This window comes from Dendrobates tinctorius, unplaced genomic scaffold (genome assembly GCF_039654945.1).
Source record: "Dendrobates tinctorius isolate UK_male_01 unplaced genomic scaffold, ASM3965494v1 ptg000071l, whole genome shotgun sequence".
Classification (NCBI taxonomy): Eukaryota; Metazoa; Chordata; class Amphibia; order Anura; family Dendrobatidae; genus Dendrobates; species Dendrobates tinctorius.
The window spans coordinates 8,003,698-8,021,286 of record NW_027361739.1 but is presented as its reverse complement, the minus strand read 5'-3'; the positions used below and the strand labels follow the sequence as shown (position 1 = coordinate 8,021,286).

Sequence of the window (17,589 nt, the reverse complement as noted above, 5' to 3'; positions counted from 1 at the left end):
GCACAAAGGGCCATTTTGCCCATTGCCAAAATGTTCATATGGCAATATTATGTTTGCCTTTAAGAAACCAAATAAAGGCAAAACTAAAAATTTGTCTACTATAGTTAACGTCTCTGTGTGATTTTTCAAAAGCCCTGTCAACATGCTAACATACACTAACCAATGCAATGAAACAGTCATAGAATCATAAGGGGTTGAGTAATATATATTTAGACACACTTAACCCCTTCCTGACATCCGACGTACTATCCCGTCCATGGGACCCGGGCCCCTATGCCCATGGACGGGATAGTACGTCTACCGCGATCAGCGGCGCCCACGTGGTGAGCGCCGCTGATCGCGGCCGGGTGTCAGCTGATTATCACAGCTGACACCCGGCACAATGTGTCAGGGGCGGTCACGGACCGCCCCCGACACGTTAACCCCTTGCACACCGCGATCAAACATGATCGCGGTGTACCGGGGGTTAAAGGGAAGCATCGGCAGGGAGGGGGCTCCCTCCGTGCTTCCCTGAGCCCCCCACGGCAGCGCAATGTGCAGCGCTGCTGCGGGGGGCTCCAGGAAGCTGGCTTCCTCAGTGCCTGCAAAGCGCAGGCATGAGGAAGCCTTGTGCACTGCCTGTGACAGATCGCTGATCTGTCACAGTGATCTGTGATCACAGAACAGTGATGTCCCACCTGGGACTATTTAATAAAGTAAAAAAAAAAAATAAATAAAGTGTTAAAATAATTTAAAAAAAATCGCCAAATAAATTACAAAAAAAAAAAATATTCCCCCAAATAAATCCATTTTTTGAAAATAAAAAAAAACAATAAAAGTACACATATTAGATATCGCCGCGTCCGTAATGACCCGCCCTATAAAACTGTCCCATTAGTTAACCCCTTTAGCGAACCCCTTAAAAAATAAAAATAAACGAAGCAAAAAATAATGATTTATTATCATACCGCCAAACAAAAAGTGTAATAACGCGCGATCAAAAAGACGCATATAAATATCCATGGTACCGCTGAAAACGTCATCTTGTCCCGCAAAAAATGAGCCACCACACAGCATCATCAGCAAAAAAATAAAAAAGTTATAGCTCGCAGAATAAAGCGATGCAAAAATAATTATTTTTTATATAAAATAGTTTTCATTGCATAAAACCGACAAAACATAAAAAAACGACCTAAATGAGGTATCACTGTAACCGTACTGACCCAAAGAATAAAACCGCTTTATCAATTTTACCGCACGTGGAATGGTGTAAACGCACCCCCCCCAAAAGAAATTCATGAAACGCTGTTTTTTGTTCATTCTGCGTCCCAAAAATCGGAATAAAAAGCGATCAAAAAATGTCACGTGCCCAAAAATGGTACCAATAAAAACGTCTACTCGTCCCGCAAAAAATAAGACCTCACATGACTCGGTGGATCAAAATACGGAAAAATTATAGCTCTCAATATGTGGTGATGCAAAAACTATTTTTACAATAAAAAGCGTCTTTTAGCGTGCGACAGCCGCCAAACATAAAAACCGCCATAAATAGTAAATAAAACCCCCCGTTATCACCCCCTTAGTTAGGGAAAAATAATAAAATAAAAAAAATGTATTTATTTCCATTTTTCCATTACGGTTAGGGTTAGGGTTAGGGTAGGGTTAGGGTTAGGGTTAGGGTTAGGGCTATGGCTAGGGTTAGGGCTAGGGTTAGGGTTAGGGCTAGGGTTAGGGCTAGGGTTAGGGCTAGGGTTAGGGCTAGGGCTGAGATTAGGGTTAGGGGTGTGTTGGGGTTCGGGTTGGAGTTAGAATTGGGGGTTTCCACTGTTTGGGCACATCAGGGGCTCTCCAAATGCAACACGGCGTCTGATTTCAATTCCAGCCAATTCTGAGTTGAAAAAGTCAAATGGTGCTCCTTCCCTTCCAAGCTCTGACATTCGCCCAAACAGTGTTTTACCCCCACATATAGGGTATCAGCCTACTCAGGACAAATTGCAAAACAATTTTTGGGGTCCAATTTCTCCTGTTACCCTTAGGAAAATAAAAAATTGGGGGCAAAAATATCATTTTTGTGGAAAAAAATGATTTTTTTATTTTCACGTCCGAGCGTTATAAAATTCTGTGAAGCACTTGGGGGTTCAAAGTGCTCACCACACATCTAGATAAGTTCCGTGGGGGGTCTAGTGTCCAAAATGGGGTCACTTGTGGGGAGTTTCAATAGTTTAGGTACATCAGGGGCTCTCCAAACGCACATGACACCCGCAGACCATTCCATCAAAGTCTGCATTCCAAAACGTCACTACTTCCTTTCCGAGCCCCGACGTGTGTCCATACAATAGTTTTCTCCCACATATGGGGTGTCAGCGTACTCATGACAAATTGGACAACAACTTTTGGGGTCCAATTTCTCCTGTTACCCTTGGGAAAATAAAAAAATGGTGACTAAAAGATCATGTTTGTGGAAAAAATACGAATTTTTTATTTTTACGCTCGGGCGTTATAAACTTCTGTGAAGCACTGGTGGGTTCAAAGTTCTCACCACACATCTAGATAAGTTCCTTGGGGGGTCTAGTTTACAAAATGGTGTCATTTGTGGGGGGTTTCCACTGTTTTGGTACATCAGGGGTTTTCCAATCGCGACATGGTGTCCGATCTCAATTCCAGCCAAAAACATCAAATGGCGCTGCTTCCCTTCCGAGCTCTGCCATGCGCCCAAATAGTGGTTTACCCCCACATGTGGGGTATCAGCGTACTCAGGACAAATTGCACAATAACTTTTAGGGTCCTGTTACCCTTGGAAAAATAAGAATTGAGGGTGAAACGATCATTTTTTGGAAAAAATATGATTTTTTAATTGTACGACTTTATGTTATATACTTCTGTGAAGCCCTTGGGGGTTCAAAGTTCTCACCACACATCTAGATAAGTTCCTTAGGGGGTCTAGTTTCCAAAATGGTGTCATTTGTGGGGGGTTCCACTGTTTTGGTACATCAGGGGTTTTCCAATCGCGACATGGTGTCCGATCTCAATTCCAGCCAAAAACGTCAAATGGCGCTGCTTCCCTTCCGAGCTCTGCCATGCGCCCAAATAGTGGTTTACCCCCACATGTGGGGTATCAGCGTACTCAGGACAAATTGCACAATAACGTTTAGGGTCCTGTTACCCTTGGAAAAATAAGAATTGAGGGTGAAACGATCATTTTTGTGGAAAAAATATGATTTTTTAATTGTACGGCTTTATGTTATAAACTTCTGTGAAGCCCTTGGGGGTTCAAAGTTCTCACCACACATCTAGATAAGTTCCTTAGGGGGTCTAGTTTCCAAAATGGTGTCATTTGTGGGGGGTTTCCACTGTTTTGGTACATCAGGGGTTTTCCAATCGCGACATGATGTCCGATCTCAATTCCAGCCAAAAACGTCAAATGGCGCTGCTTCCCTTCCAAGCTCTGCCATGTGCCCAAATAGTGGTTTACCCCCACATGTGGGGTATCAGCGTACTCAGGACAAATTGCACAATAACTTTTAGAGTCCTGTTACCCTTGGGAAAATAAAAATTGGGGTGAAAAGATCATTTTTGTGGAAAAAATATGATTTTTTAATTGTACCGCTGTACGTTATAAACTTCTGTAAAGCCCTTGTGGGTTCAAAGTTCTCACCACATATCTAGATAAGTTCCTTGGGGGGTCTACTTTCCAAAATGGGGTCACTTGTAGGGGGTTTCCACTGTTTAGGTACATCAGGGACTCTCCAAACGTGACATGGCGTCCGATCTGAATTCCAGACAATTTTGCATTGAAAAAGTCAAACGGCGCTCGTTCCATTCTGAGCTCTGCCATGCGCCGAAACAGTCGTTCCCCCCCACATATCAGGTATCAGCGTACTCAGGACAAATTGCACAATAACTTTTGCAGTCCAATTTCTCCTGTTACCCTTGGTAAAATAAAAAAAATTGAACCTGAAGTACTTTTTTTGTGAAAAAAAGTTAGATGTTCATTTTTTTTTAAATATTCAAAAAAATTCATGTGACGCACCTAAAGGGTTAATAAACTTCTTGAATGTGGTTTTGAGCACCTTAAGGGGTGCAGTTTTTAGAATGGTGTCACTTTTGGGTATTTTCTATCATATAGACCCCTCAAAGTGGCTTCAATTGTGATGTGGTCCGTAAAAATAAAATGGTGTTGTAAAAATGAGAAATCGCTGGTCAACTTTTAACCCTTATAACTTCCTAACAAAAAAAGATTTTGGTTCCAAAATTGTGCTGATGTAAAGTAAACATGTGGGAAATGTTAGTTATCAAGTTTTTTGGGTGCCATATCTCTGTGATTTAAGGGCATAAAAATTCAAAGTTGGAAAATTGTGAAATTTTCAAAATTTTCACCAAATTTCCATTTTTCTCACAAATAAACGCAAGTTATTTGAATTAAATTTTACCACTAACATGAAGTACAATATGTCATGAGAAAACAATGTCAGAATCACCGGGATCCATGGAAGCGTTCCAGAGTTATGACCTCATAAAGGTACAGTGGTCAGAATTGTAAAAATTGGCCCGGTCATGAACGTGCAAACCACCCTTAGGGGTGAAGAGGTTAAAGAAACAAATTATAACATAGACACAGCATGCTCTTGCCAAGAAGTTGCCACCTCAGGTGAGATAAAGTAATTAGTGAAAATATCACGCACTTTGAGGCCAGAGAGCGGTCTATGTTGAGGGTTCATAGGTGGTCTCACCCTGCGCACATTGTCCGGCCTACGCACAACACCATCAGAGGAGGAACAATCATGTATCCTGGTAAAGTTATGCAGAACAACACAGGCTTTCACAACTTCATTCACATTTTGTTCACTCAACTGAATGGCAGACAGGAGTACCCGCCATTTGGCACAAAGAATCCCAAAGGAACACTCCACCAGTCGCCTAGCACGTGATAGGCGCAAGTTAAAAATTCTGCGCCTGTGGTCAAGGTTGCGCCGGGGATATGGCCTCATGACATTGCGTGATAACTGAAAGGCCTCATCTGCCACAAGGACATAAGGGACTGATTGTTCGGGGGAGCCTGGTAGCTGGCGTGGTGGTGGTAGATCCAACTGGTTGGTGCGTAGCCGCCGAGCCATTATGGAAGTATTGAAGACTTTAGAGTCTCTCGTCCTTCCATAGGCCCCAATGTCAACAATTATAAACTTGTATTGAGGGTCTACCAGAGCCAACAATACAACTGAAAAGTATTGTTTATAATTGAAGAATTGGGAGCCAGATTACGGCGGCTTACGCACCCGGATATGTTTGCCATCCAGGGCCCCAATACAATTTGGAAACTGGCAGTCCTCCTCAAAGTCCCTTGATATCCTCAACCAGTCTTCCATCCTGGGCTCGGGCATGACCACTTGATGGAGTCTTGTCCAGATTTCTGTACATGTAGACCTCACTATGCCTGAAATGGTTGATCTTCCAATGAGAAACTCATGGTGGAGGGCGGCATAAGACAGGCCAGTGGACAGGAAGCTGTAGAACAACATAAATTGATAAGTTTAGAATGCATAAAGTCCAAAAACATCAGTTACATGCCGACCAAACTTGGTAGGAATTGAGATAGAATAACACACACATATTTGGTGGCACAATGACTAAGTGATATGCAGTACATATTAGACATAACATTCTGTTGTGTAAGTTGAACCATATTTTGAGTAAGATGAGGGCATTAAACTTTGTCCAAGAAGACAAAAAAACATACTTTAGCACACACATTATGAACATAGAGAATGTGGTTGTGTAGTACATACCGTATTGTGAGTAGAAGTCGCTCCTCTGCAGATATAGCTTTGCGCATTCTTGTGTCCTGAAAGGTTATCCCAGGGCGCACTGTCTCCAAGAGTCGATCAAATGTGGAAATGCTCATGCGACAGTACTGGTAAAATTTCTCAGGATGCTCCCGCAGAGAAGAATAGAGGCGGTGAAAATGACCTCTTGTGAGTCGTTGCCTCAAAAGTGGATGAACCCACATGCGTCTCCTCCTACGAGGATCCACTATCACTGGGTATGGTTGCCCAAAGCGCCGTCACAAAAGCCAGTTAAAGAGAAGCTGCTCAGTTGTATTGAATCTCAGACCCTCTGCCATGCTGCACAAAGAACTCCAACACACCTCGTGAAAGCAAGCTCACAAATGGACAGAATGGAGGCAGCCACCTGTTTCTGAGTGTATAAATAGGGTGCAGGCTAGTTATTTAAATTGTTAGCAGGCCTCAAAACCGTTAAATGTCCATTTTGCAAGGCTGTGAGAAAATCTCACCATACGGATTGCATACGGATGCCATACGGATTACATACGGATGCTCACATGCGCAAAATACGCTACCGCACCTTGCTTACGGATGACCTATGGAGCACTATTTAGGGGTCATTAATCCGTATTACGCATGTAAACTACGGACTGTATTTTGCGCTGGTTAGTGTGACTCCAGCCTAAGGCTACATCCCACCATAAGCTTTTGTTGAGTTTTTAATGTTGCAGAATTTCTGAATCTATTATTTAAATTAGATTACTTGCATTTTTTCATTGTGTTTGTTTACATTAGTTTTTAACGCTGCAGTTTTTGTCTCTTGTTGGTATGTCATGTTTAAATAAAGCTGCTTTGTTTTGATACTTCCTGGTATTTGGCTTTGACAAAACTTTATGATATACTGAGATACAGATTACATGCATTTTTGATGTAATTCAGCCACGGAAACGCAATTAAAATGCTTGTGCGTTTTTTACCTGGGGAATTTCTGTACCTTATGCAAGTCTATGGGGAAAATCTGCACAGAAAAATCAAGAGAAATTGACGTGTTGTAGATTGTAAAAACGCACCGCAGGTCATTTTACGCAGTGTTAAAAAGAAGCATAGGGTGCATGAGATTTCTATAAATCCTATTCACTTCTCTGGAACTATAAGAAGTTGCATTTTGGACGCAGCAAAAATATGCAGTCAAAAACTCACCAAAAGCTCATTATGAAAAAATACGAGAAGTCAGCTCACCACTTATAGTTCTTCTAGATGTTCAGCTTGCTTCATAGTACTCCGCACGGACAAGGGTGAAGCAACCACAGCAGGATCCAGTAATGAAAAGTAACGTCCAGTGAATAATCAAAAGATAAAATGTAACATTTAATTCAAACAATGGTTACAATTCCATTTAGATAATGTCCAGCACAATACACACACTGGCTCAATGCTGCTAATGATCAACGCGTTTTGACCTGTGGGTCTTAATCATGATCATGATTAAGACCCACAGGTCGAAACGCGTTGATCATTAGCGGCATTGAGCCAGTGTGTGTACTGTTCTGGACATTATTTAAATGGAATTTTAACCATTGTTTGCATTAAAAGTTAAATTTTATCTTTTGATTATTCGCTGGACGTTACTCTTCATTATTAAAAGCTCATGATGGGAATATAGCCTAAGGAAGCAGAAGAGGACTTTATAGTTATCAGAAAGGCTTTTACTGAGATATTTGAAGTTTGAAAGACATAACCAGCATCAAACTGGATGTGGATTTCACAGATGACCTTGACAGTGCTTTTAAATAGTTGGTAATACATGGCAGCCTTTTACATTTCTTCTTGATTACAATTTTATAATCACACAAATACATTTTAGCAAAATCCATGTTTAGTACTTCATGTACACCGGCTGCAACAGCTATTTTCCCAAAAGCTTCCATGAAGCAAGACATAGAATGCCTTCTCTAAGATCTTGAACATTAGGTTGAAAACTTCTTCAGCTCATAGCAGTCTCAGAAATACCAGTAACAGATAGTGTGAAGACCTGAGGTTGTAGTTTGCAATAATCACTTAGGCAGGTTAATAATGTAATTATTTTTATTCCTTACATCCACGGTCTTACAGCAATGGTAGATGGTCACAATGTCCCCAAGATCCAACCTTTAGTGAATAGTTCCACTGCCCGTGTACCAGGAGATACCAACTGTCTTCCAACTATTGGTTTGCCCACAGCTTTTGTATCTTCTGCCAGAATAGTCTATAGTCAATGTCCATGCTCCTCTAAACAACAGATATCACGACCTTAGCACGTGTGTCCCATTCCAGCCAGCAACAACAGTCCTTAAGATAATTCCTCATATCCAGACAATAGCACATGTACCCAGTTCCTTCCGACAACAACAAATAGTACAGTTCCAACTGGGTTTCTCCATATGTCTTTGTGGATTCAGTGATAGGCAGAGGAGCAGACTTCTTTTTTTTTCTACTTTTTATATCCTCAGCTCCCATTCAGGACATTCTTCCACAGGATTGGATGATGGTGGGGGAAGGTTATTGTTTAAATAACCTGCATATTTATCCTAAGTTGTGTTGGTTAGTAAACTGCAGTGGGCTGATGCAATATGCACTTAGCAGGCATTTACAAATTAACATACAACTAGAGTCAACGTACAGTCTCATATGAAACAATGGCTCAAATTAGCTCTCTGAGACACTAACAAAGGTAATGCAATGATTGCTTTGCCTGATTTCCAATCTCGTGTCTGTTCTTATGTATTCATATGATCCTTTGTTTACTGTTGTGGTAATAACAGGTATGCAGGATGCAGTGACGAGACGCGAGACTGATTTGTGCTTTGGACCGTAACTTTTATAAATGGAAGGCGCTAGGGCTATCCTAAGCAACCAAAACAAAGTAACAGCAATTGTCCTCGGAGGGACTCAGCATAAACAAACACTATTAAGGAGAACACGACTACCCCGGCAAAGGCCGTTTACTATAGGGCCACGGTATTGTCGACTACGGGTCCTTAGTTTCTATAGTATCACTTATCCGTCCTGATGTCCCTCGATGTCTCGGATGATGTTGCTTCTGCATCGCAGCCACTGGGCCCAGTTGCTGAGGATCTGGCGTAGTCTTCGGGCGCTCCGACGCCCAGGAGGGGTGGGGGCACAACAGGACCTGGGCGAGTCCTTTGATGAGGCAACCCCCTGTGAAGGCAGCGGGGTTCCGCCGGTTAGTGGGTTGAGGGAGACCCCAGCCCCCGGGCAGAGGTGAGTCGCAGTTACGTGGAGTGGCGGTTGGTAGGCCATGTGCACGGCCTGGGGCTCTGTAGAGAGTTTCTCTGTTAGCGAGGAGCAGGCACCAACTGCTGACTGCAGCGGGGTGATGGCAGCTGCGGGCGGTAATGGACAGGCCACAGCCACGGACTGGAGTGGAGCGGCAACGTCTGCGGGCGGCAGCGGGCATGCCACAATCGCGGGCTGGAGTGGGGCGGCAGCGGCCGCGAGTGGCAGCAGACAGGCCACAACGGGCTGGAGTACAGCGGCAACGGCCGCGGACGACAGTGGGCAGGCCGCGACTCCGGACTGGAGTGATGCGGCAGTCTCCTGTCAGTAAGCTCGGCGCATGCTCCCAGCAGGCCACTGTAAGTCTCCCCTCTGCTGCTGGCCTCCTCTCTGGTCACTGTTTGTGGCTCCGGCTCTCTGACGCTCCCACAGTCTCCTGCTCCGTCTCTGCTGTTCTGCTGACTCCCTCCCCTGCGCGTTCCCTGCCCCTTTTATACTCGCCCCTCCCCCTGCTGTTCTGTCACTCTCAGCCGTCCACCTTCCTCCTCCGCCCCCCGGGTACAGTTCCCTTTCCCCTTGGTTCTGGCCCGGACACTCTGCGGGGGCCCTCCTTCCCACACTGTCATTGAATGGAAACATTGATTGCTGAGACGGAACTGATGAGCAAGGAAATCTCTAAAACACAGCAACAAAATCTCTAATAAAACATAACAATAAGATCAAAGAAACCACTGCTCCGTGCTGGAAAAAGTCTGCATCCCTTAGAGCCATGGATTCCGTTCTACGTGCATTGGTCCAATAGTCTTTAGAACAAGGCTAGCCCCTCACACTACTCCCCCACTTTTTCAGCATGGCAAGCACTAGGCTCCAGTTAATGAGACTAACTATCCACCTTCACTTATCCGAACAGTCCATCTCCATTTCTTTCAGCACAGACACAGATGTAAGAGGTTTCACCTTCATGATATTCCATGTGTCCCATGCAAATAAACTCCACAATCCCCATTACATCATTACAATCTTGTGTACATCAGCATAGCAGATATTTCCAGCTTTTCCGGGATGGGGTCTCTTCTTCCCTCAGGGTCCTCTGTATCCACCCAATGATCGCTCGTTTGACCTGGATCAGAGCTGATAAAAAAATTGCAGATGAGAACTGAATCATAGAATGGCATTGGTCCGCATGCAATTCGATTTTTTTATCGGATTGCACTCGTCTAATTTATTTGCTTATGTGAGCGAGGCCTCCAGCTTCGCAGTGAGCTGTGCTCACTTCCAGGATAATGTTTCTGCCACTTTTCTGGATTTCTGTTCTGTTAGAACTTGATGATTTTCACTTGTGTTGTAACAACAGGTCCTCTGGTGTACTTGGCTCAACAGCTCTTTATATTACTGAAGCCTTTCCCTGAGATTCCCACTAATTGCTAATCATTTCCTACCTAAAACTCCTTCAGCTAGCATTAGATTTCTCTTATAAATCAATGCAGCAACTGATAAATGCATCAACATAACACAATACAATTATTATAGCATCTTAAAGGAGATATCTTTGACTTATTTTAATTTAAAAAAAATGTGCCTAAGCACTAACCGGCAGGTATTTGAGACCTACCTGCCGGTTTAGCCCAACACCGTTCTCTGTCAGAAAAGAGGAGTCACATGTAATGCAGGCATCTGAATTCAGCAAACACCTCATGAGGCTGTGAAATCAGAAAAATGCCAGAAGTCCTGCCCTGTCAACAGAGCAGAGGGACAAGAAATCACCACTGTTGATGTGATGTCAACGGAAGTCACTGAATCAGTAGCAGGAGCAGTCAGTGACCACCCTGTGCAGACGGAGAACAGTGTTCAGCATAACCAGCATGTAGGTTGCAACTACCTGCCTGTCAGTGCTTAGGCGCATTATTTTTCCAAAGTCCAAAAAGTCCTTTAAGATGGTGAAGCTGATTCTTCCACTTTCTTACAAGAGAACTGCAAATGTAAAAAACTCCTCGTGTGTTTTTAATTTGTTGCATTGCTGGTGCTCCTGTCATTATTGTGAACGGGGCTTTATGATTATATATTCAAGACTATAAGTCTGCTCTTTTGTCATAGAGAAAATGAGAATGAGGCTAAAGTATCAGTGTTCCATGCTGCCCCCTTGTGGCAATTGCCATGCATGTCCCTTTCATTACAAAGTGATTTTGCATGTCATCCTTGCTATGAATGTGTGATCAGCTGCTGTCTGGATAACATATGTTCGAGGCATGCATAGGACTATGAGAGTGTCATTCGGAAAAATAAGACGTTTTGTTCTTACAGATACGGCAGATCTGTATTTGTCATTTAACTATTTCTTCTGTGTCATAATACTGTATACCAACGTCATATATTTCCAAAACAAAACTTGTATTTACCATAATTATTTTATTTTGTGCCAGTTATGCCCCTCACATCGTACTCTCAAGGTTGTCCACTTTCCCTTTTTAGGGCATGTGGACATTATAAGACATGTCCACAGAGTGGCTCCTACTATTGTTTGAATTTGCTATATCATTTGCTATAATGTGATTTGCTATATAACATAATGAGATGATAAAAATTGTGCAGAGCATTTACATGCAGACACTTTTTCTATTTGAGGTTATCGAATGGTTAACAAGAGTACTCAGTGGATTCACATAAGAACCCAAAGTGATTTGAAGAGAGTATGGATATGTACATGGGAAATAGTTGCTTTTATTTCTATCAATTTTTCAAACCTTGAAGTATTTCTACTAAAGTAGCCATTTCCATCAACACCACTCAAATCTCCGCAATGACCAAAATTGGTCCAAATTTGAGATTCTATGTTAGAACATCAGGGACAGGATGAAGGAGAGTTAGAAAAGATAGTCACAGCAAAATGGAAATTTAAGTTTCAGTGATGTCTACCGCTGCTTAGTGTCTCGTGGTGAACTCCTATGACCTGACTGACGTTATAAATTTTCCCATGGCGTGAGAACTCGCTCACAGTAACATCAGTAAGGTCACATGAGTTTGTCGCAAAACACTGAGCAGCGGTAGCAGATACTACTCATGGTCTCTGCTGGATGGCAGGCTGTATAATTGCATGCGTGCAACCATGCAGCCTGCCATCTAGATTTTGCATGAGACAAATTGATTACTATCTTCTCAGCTGACAGATGAGGAATACTGTTGATTATTATTTTCATTACCTTACAGGAGACAATGGCTTCACTGGAATGGGCGATGCCTTAAGTATGGTTTAATTAAGATTGATTAAAGGCCATTCTTTCAATTAAAGGACTTTATTCTGGGTGTGTGTGTGTTTATACAATATGACTATGGGGTTAGTAATGGGGGCATATTATAGACACCTCCCCATTACTAACCTCCGGACTTGCTGTCACCTGACAATACAAAGGTGACATCAACCCCCCAACAATCACCCCACCTGCCATCACATCAGGGCAAGTGGGAAGAGCTAGGCTAAGTGCCAGAATTAGAACATCTTATAGATCTGCCTTTCCTGGGGTAGCTGAAAGCTAATGTTTTTAGCTTGGGGGGCAATATCCATGGCCCTTCCTATGCTTATAATATCAGCCCGCAGCTGTCTTCCTAGCCTTCGCTGGTTATTAATTATAAGGGGAAACTATGTCATTTTGTTTGGGGGGACCTTTTAATAGCCAGTGAAGGCTACGTATACTGTGAGCTGATAGTAATAGCTTGGGAAGCTCCATGGGTATTAACTCTCTTCCCTGACTATAAGCATCTGCTCCCACCCATCGGCTTTCCCTCTGCTGGTTAAGAAAATTACACGGGAGCCCACGTAATTTTTTCAAGACAAATAATCATTTAATAATTAAATACATGTACAGTAAGCTGTACACACACTTTACTAATTGTATATGTGACTGACTTCTTTATATCTATCTATTCTATGTGTACATACTGTATGTATACAGCTACTGAATTGCCGGCTTTCCAAAGGACATCAGTGTGTAAAAATAAGACAGCACTCAGACCAATTTTTTTCTCGCACCCATTGACTTCCATTGCTGAATGCGATCAGATTTCCAATTACAGTCACAGCATTTTTTTTTGGATCACATTCATCTGATTTCAGTGCAAGTGGGAATGACCCCTTTTTAAAGAAACCAGATACCAGGTTTGGCCAATATACGATAGGGACTCTGCCTTTCAGGGCTTATCTACAACATTCTGTAATGTAGATAAGACCCCGATCATACATGAAAGATAAGAAAAATAAGTTTTATTTTACTCACCAGGGGGGAGGTCCGGTCCAATGGGTGTCGCACGTCCTGGTCCGGCACCTCCCATCTTCTTGCGATGCCACCCTCCTGCTTGCTTCACATGATCCCTGACATCACGCTCCTGTGCAGGCGTACTTTTCTGCCCTGTTGAGGGCACCGCAAAGTACTGAAGGGCGCAGGGCTTCTTTGCTCTTTCCTGGTGCCTGCACACTGCAGTACTTTGGTCTGCCCTCAACAGGGCAGATAAGTACACCTGTGCAGGAGTGCGATGCTTGGGCGCCATGAAGCAAGCAGGAGGCGGCAATCATAAGATGATGGGAGGCCCCAGACCTAGACCTGTCACACCCATTGGACCGGACCGCCCTGTAGGTGAGTATAGAAAACATATTTTTGTTATTTTTCAGGTCAGGCTGGGGGCTTATAGACAGCATTATAGAATGCTGTATATAAGCAATGAAAGGCGGTGGCTGTATCTTATATCGGCCAAAACTGCTGACAGGCTCGTTTTAACTACGTATTCAGTAGAAATATCTATGGCTCTGGGTAAATCTAGGCTCAGAGATGTTGGGTGAATGATTATCCACCGGAATGTCAGGAAACAAGGCTACAATGTGTTTTTAACATAATATTTTACATACTGTAATTATCTATGTAATTTAAAGCTATTTTGCAAATTAATAAAGCAATCTTATTTACAGATATTGATTGATGGATCGTTAGTTCATTAGATAGATAGCCATCAGATTTTTAATGAGCTCTGTGGACCTTATCTGGCAGGTTTTTAGAAGTAAATATAAAAAAAATGGCATGGGGTCCCCCTTTTTTTTAATAACCATCTAAGGGATAGAAGACAGCTGTAATGCCCCCGTGTTATGTGTTAATTTTCCCCTTCACCATTGAGGTCTGATGAACTCCCTCTTCTGCTGAAGGAAGGTAGTGAGGCTGATTACCAAACACCTGAGCTGGTAGAGGATGACAGGGTGACGGGAATTGCTGACTGGATATAAGGCAGCCGACGCCCTTCTGCGTCGCTGGTGATTTCTCTGAGGGATTCTAGGAGACCAGTCTGATTCCTGCTTCTCAAAAGCTAAGTTTTCTGCCTTGCTTTTTGCATTTGTGTTTTGGTTTTATTTTGCCTTGCTTTTCTGGATTCTGCCATTCCATTCTCTGGCTTCAGAAAATACCTGAGTACTGACATAGTCTTTTTGAAGCCTAGTGTCTTCAGGGCCGTTTTCCCTGTCAGTCTGTTTGGCTCTTGTTTTGATAGGGTTTTTGGCAGATTGCAGACAGCAGTTTTTCTGTCCTGCCCTGTCTGGTTAGCTTGGGCCCCATCATTTGCTCAGTCTATCTTTCTATCTGTATTAGTGTTTTTTCTTCTTGCTTCACCGTCATTATATGTTGGGGGCTGCCTATTGCTTTGGGGTCTGCTCTGGGACAGTTTAGATTTCCCTTTCTGTCTTTAGGCTAGATAGTTCTCCGGCTGTGATTGAGGGGTCTAGGGCACTGTAGGAACCCCCCACGGCTACTGCTAGTTGTTGTTGATAGGTTCAGGGGTCTGCAATCCGATAGCTGCCAACTTCTCTGGTTTTCTGGACTTAGCTAGCATTTCTGTTTTTGCCTCCTACTGTGACTCATTTATAACACCCCCGTCACAAGTTTTGTGATGCAACAGCGATCTCACCAGCGAGATCGCTGTGTGTCACTTACCAGCGACCGGCCACCCTGCCGGGTATCGCTGATCATCCTGGAATGGCCAGGACATTTTTTTTAACGCTGGTCTCCCGCTGGCCAGCACGCATCGCTGCGTGTGGCAGGCGGAGACCAACGATCAGCGAGCTGGCGCTTGTAACCAAGGTAAACATTGGGATTCAAAGCGGCGTGCAGCGCTTAGAAACCCAATGTGTACCTTAGTTACCAGCATGCTGATGCAGGGAGCTGGTAACCAAGGTACACATTGGGTTTCTAAGTGCCGCGCGCCACTTAGAAACCTGATGTGTACCTTGGTTACCAGCTCCCTGCACCAGCGCGCTGGTAACTAAGGTACACAGTGGGTAACTAAGCAATGCGCGTCGCTTGTTACCCGTGTGTCGCTGGTGCTGATCATTGGTGAAGCTGCCTGTTTGGTCATATCGTTGTTGGGATCGCTGGTGCGTCGCTATGTGTGACGGGGCCCTTAGCTGATCTTATTAGTCTGGGAAGAGTCCAATAACCATGAAGCTTCCCAGCCTATTAATATCATCTCACAGCTGTCTGCTTAGCTTTTACTGGTTATAAAAAAATAAGGGGATCCTTATTTTAATAACCAGCAAAGGCAAAGCAGACAGCTGCAGGATAATATTGATAGGCTGGGAAGGACCATGGATAATGGCCCCATCCCAGCCTAATAAGACCAGCCATCCAAGAAATGGCACATCCATTAGATACGTCAATTCTGGGCTTAGCCTCAACTCTTCTTGATTGCCTTGGTGCATTGGCAATCAGGGGAAATGGTTTTGGTGTTGATGTAAGCTGTGTAATGTCCGCTGACATCAAGCCCAGGGGTTAGTAATGGAGAAGCGTCTATCAGACTCCCCCATTACTAAATCCATATTAAAAAGAAAGGAACACACAAACAAATGCGAGAACCTAGCTGCTGTGATGAACTGTGATTTCATTAAGGCTAGAGGCTGAACTGCATTAACCTAACTGAGGTCAGTCCTCGCAGCTTGAAAACTTACTGTGCAGTGAGACAACTGGCAGGAAATGATCATGCTGCGAGCAGTGACATCAGTAAGGTTACCGCAGTACAACGCAGTTCATTTTTTTAGGTTCCTCCCTTTTTAATAACCAGTTTAGGCTAAGCAGACAGCTGTGAGCTGATGTTAATAGGCTGGGAAGGCCTTTGGATATTGGCCCCTTCTCAGCGTAATAAGATCAGCTCACAGCTGTCTGCTTTTCCTTAGCTGGTTATTAAAAATAAGGCAGACTGCACAACTTTTTTTATTTTTTTATTACCTAAATACTACACATGCATGGCACTAATTATATATCTCACTACATCTATCTATCTATTCTATTCTATTCTAACGGTTCGGGCTGTGAATTTACTGTACTTGGCTGAAGAGATGTCAGGTTTTGTTTAAGATGGGCATAAAAATCGGACGGCAAACGCATGCTCTGTATGGCTTGCAATTTTTTTTCTCATCCAGATTCGGCCTGAGAAAAAAATTGCAGATCATCTCTGACTCATTGAATAACAATGGTACAAGTGCAATCCGATTTTTAATGATTCAAATTATATGCTGATGTGAGCGAGGCCTTCTCGTTTTTGATTTTTAATAATCAGGTAAAAAAAAGCCTCACCAAATACTAAACATGTGCATGTGCTTTAATTCATCGTAATCATTAGGGGTTGGTTGCTGTTAGGGTTACAGGCATGGTTTGGAGATTAAAAATGTTTTAAAATGAGGCTTAAATTGGGTTAGATAATAATAGAAGCAATACTCATCCCCTACTACTCCCATCCCCAGAGATCTCTACTTTTAGCCACAGCATTAACATCCTGACACTTGGACATTGACCGCTGCGGCCAATCACTGCTCCGATCACATGTTCCTGTGTCAGAATGTTACCTCTGCGTCAGGAAGCAGAGACCAATGGGGGGACAAGGAAATGTCAGAACCAGTACAGTAGGGGATCAGGCCCATTTTGAGCCATATAAATGAAAGAAAAAAGATTTTACTTGTTAGTCCCTTTAGAGGTGTGTGAACATATTAAGCAGATTTTTTTGCACCAAAACGCAGCATGTTGGCAGGAAAAACAATGCATTAAAATTTGCTTTTTTCTGCCTTTTTTCCTTGAGTTATTTCATTCATTTGAATGGGTGAAAAACACTGAAAAAAAGGTACATGCTGCAGATTTTAAAACATGCCTTTGATGCTTTGGAGCTGCAAGAAAAAAATAAGCAGCATGTGAATGAGAGTTTAGAAATCTCAATCACTTTGCTGGTACTGTAACACACTGCATTTTTCTTTCTGTGAAAAAAAAATGCAAAAAAAACAGCAAAAACGCAGTTTGTGAACAAGCACCAAGTCTACAAATTAATGAATCTTTTACATTCGTTATCATTCTATTTATTGGCACCAGAGTCTCGCTATGAACAATGGCCAGGAGTCTTGCGTGATCTATCATCTTGCTCTTTCATTCCATGACCTTTCTCTAGAGAGCTTTAATCTAGAGTCTTATTAACAAAGACATCAAGGCATGCGAGAAGTTTCCATGTGCGGCACGAAGAAAGCAAACTGCATCTTCAGAAAACC

General features: G+C 43.0%; 1 protein-coding gene across 1 annotated transcript in view; it reads left to right on the top strand.

Annotated features, from left to right (window-relative positions):
• ASIC2 (acid sensing ion channel subunit 2) overlaps positions 1 to 17,589 on the top strand; it is a 1,315,134-nt gene that overhangs the window by 462,665 nt on the left and 834,880 nt on the right. The window lies entirely within an intron of this gene.